Source organism: Erpetoichthys calabaricus, chromosome 9, assembly GCF_900747795.2.
Source record: "Erpetoichthys calabaricus chromosome 9, fErpCal1.3, whole genome shotgun sequence".
NCBI lineage: Eukaryota > Metazoa > Chordata > Cladistia > Polypteriformes > Polypteridae > Erpetoichthys > Erpetoichthys calabaricus.
Genome location: NC_041402.2, coordinates 150,004,149 through 150,011,161, shown reverse-complemented (window position 1 = coordinate 150,011,161; position 7,013 = coordinate 150,004,149). Strand labels below are relative to the sequence as shown.

At 38.8% G+C, this 7,013-nt stretch overlaps 1 protein-coding gene across 2 annotated transcripts in view; it reads left to right on the top strand.

Annotated features, from left to right (window-relative positions):
* Nucleotides 1-5,937: 5,937 nt before the first annotated feature.
* Nucleotides 5,938-7,013, top strand: part of zbtb16a (zinc finger and BTB domain containing 16a) — a 270,137-nt gene continuing 269,061 nt past the window's right edge. For both annotated transcript variants that reach the window (XM_028810307.2, XM_028810305.2), the window contains exon 1: nt 5,938-6,086. The gene's annotated coding sequence lies outside the window, so the exon portion shown is untranslated. The remainder of the gene's footprint in view (nt 6,087-7,013) is intronic.

The following is a 7,013-nucleotide window of genomic DNA, read 5'->3' as shown; positions in this document are numbered from 1 at the left end:
CCTTTACAATGGCATGCATGAGTTTTAGTATGACTTGACACTCTGATGGACTGGCACCTTGTCTTGGGGCACTTCTTGTTTGTAATGCTGCTGGGATAGGCTATGGCTCCCCATGACACTGAAGGGGATTTGGAAAGTATGAGAACCTTCTGTCTACATTTAAAACATTATTGTTAAATTTGTGGACGATACAACTGTCACTAGTCTCATATCAAACAACGATGAAGCTGCATACAAGAAGGAGATTCAGAAACTGATTGTGTTATGCGACACCAACATCTTGGTCTTAAACACCAAAAAGACCAAACAAGTCATTTTGGACTTTAGGACCACTAAAACGACCACTCACAGTCCAGTAACTATCAAAACAGATGCTGCTTGGAGAGTCTCCTGCTTTAACTTTCTAGGAGTCACCATCACAGACCTCTCCTCAGCTGACAACACCTCAGTAGTAGTAAGCAAAGCACAACTCTCCCCTACTTTTTGAGAAGGCTAAGCAGAGCTAACCTCCCATAGAAGCTGCTGGTTAACCTTTACAGATGCACTACAGAGTGCGTATTAACTAACTGCATGACAGACTGGTATAACAGCTGCATTAAAGCCACCAAGAAAGCCCTGCTTCGGTCGTAAAAACAGCACAATACATTGCTGGCACTGAACTGCTATCACTTGAACTTCTATACATGACTCACTGTGTGAGAAGGTCTAAAAACATCATCAAGGACATTACCCACCTTGGATATAACTTATTTAAGCTCCTCCCATCAGGCAGGTGCTTCAGATCAATCTGTATACTTACAAATGCACTAAAAAAATAGTTTTTCCTTATTGCCATAAACCTGTTGAACTTTAGTAATATCTACTCAGTCTGAGATAATTTTTTTTATTGAACATGTACAATAAGTTATGTTAGTAATGTGTAATACACTGTTTACTAATATGTACAATAATAATTTATGGTGCTGTACACTTATGCAACAATAATCTGTCTTGGTTACTTGAATACTCAACACTGTATATGGCACCTTGTTAATTTTTTAAATATATTTTGTATGATTATTCTGGGGCGGCACGGTGGCACAGTGGGTAGCGCTGCTGCCTCGCAGTTGGGAGACCTGGGTTCGCTTCCCGGGTCTCCCTGTGTGGAGTTTGCACGTGGGTTTCCTCCGGGCACTCCAGTTTCCTCCCACAGTCCAAAGACTAGGTGGATTGGTGATTCTAAATTGGCCCTAGTTTATGCTTGGTGTGTGTTTGTGTGTGTCCTGCGGTGGGTTGGCATCCTGCTCGGGATTAGTTCCTGCCTTGTTGGCTGGGATTGGCTCCAGCAGACCCCTGCGACCCTGTGTTCGGATTCAGCGGGCTGGAAAATGGATGGATGATTATTCTGTTTTTAGCTTTACTTTGTATTTATTTATTGTATTGCCTTTTAGATTTTAAATGCACCTTTGGGGTTGTTACTAAAAAATTAATTTTGTTGTGTTAAACAATGACAATAAAGTGCTTGAAACTGGTTTGATATTACAGGAAACGCGTCCCGTTGTTTTTCTTATGAGGAAGAACGGACACTTTTACTGTTTGCACAAGAACTATTTCTGAAAACGGGGCATTTAAATTAGAATCATGGAAGCATAGTGGCCAGCAATCTCTGAGATCTAGAATGCTGGGCACAAACTGGTGTATACAAGTTCTCCTTACGGGTGCCTTACAACGTATTACATTAATTTATTCTCGTTTGGTTATTTTACCTTTATTTTTTGGTTTCCACATTATGTGAAGGTATTAAATAGTTTCTGTGAGTACAAGCTTGCTCTGGGCTTATAGCTGTAGCCGCAAACATTTGGAGTTTGGACTGCACGTTCTCCAGGCGTCCGTTTTGATTTTCCTAACCATTTTAACCTTAATCGGCGGCTCCAAATTGCCTTCATATGAGCGAGCTGTCACTGTGCGTGTGTGCGTAATTTCGCGCTTTAAATGACGGACACATAAATACAATGGGATTTTTCTAACTATACTTCTTTTCTTTTCTTTTGGAGGTTTCAGTTTTGATTATGTTTTAAACCATTTACATGTAAACGGACACTTCTAAGTATTATTTTCTTCGTCACAAGCTAAACAACAATTTAGCCCGAGCAAGACTCATTACAAATGAGATCAATACATTACAAGTTGACGCGCTCGCAATGCTATCTCTTTAAGAGTTTGGCCGCCGCTCACGTCTCCATGTTTGGTCCTGGCAGTCCGCTCCCTCCGTTACCGTCTTGCTGTCGCTTCACACCTGAGCCTAGCTCGTAGCACACTAGTGACTCCAGCGTCGCTTAGTTTGGTTAACACGTTGCGATGAAGCGCAAAGCACGGCGCTTTAGTAAGCAAAATCACATAAAGATGTTCGCCTTCTTTCAAAGAGAAAGGTCTGCCATGTCTAAAATTAGACATTCTTCAGAAGGACTGTGCAAGTGTCGTCGCGTCGGGCTCGTGGAAGGTGATTGGTGCGCAGCCTTCACTCACGTGCGAGGTGTTGGAGGGGCGGGGCCCGTGAGCGTGTAGAATGACAGCAGTGTCTTTCATTTCGTGCCTTGTAAATGAAGAAGAAATCACATGTAACATGTACGTATGCGCGTGCGCGCGTGTGTGAGGCACGGCGTGTGACGTGCAAAAAGCGAGTGCCGTGTAATAAGTACAGTGCGAGTGGCTTTGTGGATCACTGGTGCTGCACATTGTGTGTGGCGTAAGGTGGACGGTTCGAAGAAGTACTGTTGTGCTCTTCTGCTCCTACCATGACAGAAGTTATTGACCGCACGTTTAATTTAAAATGTGCCTTGGAACGACGTTTTTTTTCTTCTTTTTCTAATTAATGCTCCGCAGATATCTTTGCATTTCCCATTAGCGCACGTGTTAAAATACCCTATTCAAGGTTTTCACTGTTTGAAAACACGCGCATGTTATCCGGATGTTAGCTTTACTTGTTTGTACGTTTTAAGTTAAAACAAAGAAATACTAACTTCAGTATTTGCATCCTATGGCGTACAAAGAAGAGTTGAAGCCAGTTGTAGAAATGCAACAGATGTTGCTTAGAAAGGAAAGACTCTCTTATCCAGCGTTCACATCGCTGTCCATATAAATCAAGAGCTACTCAGGTGGGATGCTGAAAACTGTGCAGTACCTTAAGTTTGAATTTACAGTTATGGTACTTTGATATATTGAAGGGATCTTTAATATCTCAGATACATTTAAAAGTTTTTAAATATTTTCATATTTTTCATGTGCTTATTATGTTAAAACATTTTATATAAGTGTCCTATTTCTAATGTTAGTAACATGGTTACTGTCATATTGTGAATTTTAATGGATTATCTCTAATTGGGAAGGTGATTTTGCATACATGTATATGATTGAACGATTTGCTGAATGAAAAGCACTAAATAATGAATTTAATAATAATAATACATTTTATTTATATAGCGCCTTTCCCATGTTGCTGTGAATGTACTTATATGAAAAAATAGGGCACATGTTTTTAATGAGCAAGTGCAGAGTCAGAACTGTAACTGAGGTACACTCTTAAAAATAAAGGTGCCAAAGTGGTTCTTCAGAGCGATGCCATAAGGGAACCATTATTTGTTCCCAAAAGAATCCACAACATGAAGGTTCCAGAAAGAACTTTTATCTACTGTATATAGCCCTGTAACCGGCTCCATAAATAACAATGCATAGATTATAACAGATTTGTGAAATACCAAATGATTCCTGATTTTAAAAGGACTCCTGCTGCATACAGTAATGAGATAAGTTCAAGTTTTCCTGATCCTTTAGTATCTGTTAGGTAGCCTAAGATTTATGTTTTGTCCTAATATTAGGAACCTTTTCAAAGCCTGAAGATCCAATTTCATATATGTAAAGAACCCTTCTGGAATTAAGTGATTCATTGTCAGCAATGGAACCACACAACCAGTAAAGTGTCATTTTGGAATTAGTATTTTTAAGAGTGCAGAATGAATTTTCTGCCAATAACTAAAAATAAAAAAATCATTTTACCCTGCTATAATTTTCATTATGTTAAGGTGTGTAACATTATGCCAAGGTTCATTAAATCTAGACATGGATTTTGTTTTAGAAACAACTAAGAAGAAAGCAATAAATTGAAGATTTTGTTATTTATACCCTTAATTTTTCAATAATATTTAAAATAATTATGACATCTAATGAGTATAACAGTGTATAATCAGTTGTTTTTTTACGTATTGTGAACATAATTACTGCATCTGTCATCTTTGTATACTTCCTACATCTAGGCTGTATGTCGTTGATACATATGTCTGTCATTTTCTTAAACCTGCTTGTTATGATACACATGATCACTATATCAGTTCAATATGTACTATAATATATTGTATGTAGCATACATCTGAACTTTCCACACAATATTATGTTTTGCCTATTTTCTCATCCTATACTTTCTTACTACACAACTCATGCTAATTACTACTTATACTCATTTTCCTGAGGCATTTTGTGGTAATAAAGAATTCATCCTTCTGGGTAGGAATCCTAGGCTATTTGCTGTCGGAGTGGATTGTGCACATACTTTACATATGCATATGGCTTTTCTTCTGGGTACATTCATATCTCTTCTACATACATGCTGATTAGGTTAATAAAAGATTCAAAATTTTTCCCTATATGACTGTGAGCATAAGTGTGCGCATGAGTGGGTCCTGCCATGGACTGGCAGTCTGTCCAGGACTGTTTTGTGCTTTACACCTAGTGCTGCTCGGCAATGCTTCCCTGTGATCCAGCTTTGGATTAAGCAAGTTTGAAATGGTTTTATCAAAATATTGAAATTCACATGCTTCTGTATTTTACTATTTCATGTGAAATGTGAGTGAGTCTGCAGTAAAATGGATAAATTAATTGGTAACAGTGAATTTAACAACTGGATCACTAATAAAGGCATAAACATATGTGAAAGCTGTAGAGTTACAGGAAATCAGTGGATTGATTCATCTTTGTCTCCAGCTTTTAACCTGCTTATTCAGTTCAGGGTTGTGGGGGGCTAGATGCTGGAGCTAGCCCTTGCTGAGACACCAGCACTTCACTGGTTACACTTATGCACAAACCGTACTCAACTCATATGACTCCAATGTAGGATCCCTTGTTAAATGGCCACGTGGCTGATTAACTGGTTCAGGCTGTATGAGGAAAGCTCAACTATATGACAGAAAACAAATGCAGAGAATGCACACTGGACTGGACTGAGGCTTGGACCCAGGCATCACTGTGACTCGCTTATTTAATGAATAACACAATTCCCAAACTTTCAGATATGAACAGAACACATTCAGTGGTACAAATGTCCTGTTCCAATCCTCCACTGGACGTTACAGCTTAGTAAAGAATTTCTGCAATTGATTCTCAGTGGGATCAACACAGATTGATATTGGTTTACTTTTACGTTTGGGAGGGTACACTCTTTTCTCTAAGTAAATGTCAAAAACTTTTGTGACCTTTTGTAAGATGAGTCCGCCCGGACAAAGCATAACCGCAGTTCGAAAAGCACCAGACGAATCACTTGGCGGTAAAAAAAAAAAAAAAGTAATATTTGTTGCACCATAGAATCCGTGCAGTACTATTACAGACAGATTAATCTTCCGAAATAACGGTGAAATGAGTTGTTATATTTGCAGTTCATTCATTTATTCTTGGGAAGAAAAAAAAACTTTATACAATATATTAAAAATGAAAATAATTAAATTTTTATATTTGTGTCATGTCCACTCGAGAGGATGGGAATAATCCATCATCGCTCCGATTTTCTTTCCCGGCCAGTATTAAAGATGGCAGCCCCCTAGGTGTCTCGCTTTCGCAGCATTTGCAAGAGGTTTAATGAAGCCACGGGAGTGAGTCAGGGCGGTGACGTCATCGACCCGTTTGATTTGCTGTCCTGAAAGGAGAGAGGAGTTAGTGAGTGCGAGAGCGGGTACTGTGAACTGGTTTACTATGCTGCTATCCTCATAACAACACATTCGGAAATATTAAGCCTAATAACAGTATTTAAGAAAAAGCGGAAAAAAGGCAAGCGTTTGCCTTCGGTGAGTACCCACATGTTTCAGAGAGCAGTTTTTTTCTGTTTTTTGTTAACGCGTGCCATGAAACGGGACTGCTAGTGTGCATGCTTTTCTTCTTTTACTAGTATTCATGAATGCACATTGTCTTGTAGTTTCTGATTGTCTGCCAAATGACATAAAAGTTGCAGTAAAGTATACCGGTGCATGTGAGTAAACAAGTGTAATATGATGTAGTTGCAGCATCTCCCCAAAAGAACGTGTGGATGCTTTGCTTGATTTTCATGTATTATTATGAATACTGTTTTACTTTATGTGCGACTTGTGTTAGTAAGCATTTTAGTTTATTTTGTTAAACGTCAGTCCACGTACTGCTGAAGACTGCCGACGAGAATACATTAAAACCTTTATGTACTATAAAATGAAATCTGCGTTTGACGTAAGTGTCTGCTTTAGTATTCTAGAGATCACAACAAGAGAAACGTGAAGGCTGACTGACTGTACAGTTCATTGCAAAACAGTTCCTGTGTCGCTGTCTACATTATTTCGCAATATTCCTTTCGCGATATTTCAGTTTTCAGAGATATGCTTATGTGTATGTGTATTGAGTGTACGTATACGATGTATATAATATGCGAATGTCGAATAACACTAGATGGTGGGGTGTTTGACTGGTATCACGTAAAATCCTTGTCAGTTATCATCTCGGGTTGACTGTATATCCCGGCAGCTCGTTTAGAAGACGCGAAAGTGTGGTGCAGTTGGTAGCACTGAGGCTTGTAACTACAAGATTTGTAAATTTGCCTCCTCCTGTAGACAGAGCCTGAAAGCTAGTAGTTTTAATTAAGGAAATTAAGGGGGTGTCTGTAAGAAGAAACACAGGTTTTAGAAAAAAAAACAAAATAAAAAAAAAACAAAAACGTGCGCTCCGTTCAATTTAGGGGTTTATTTATG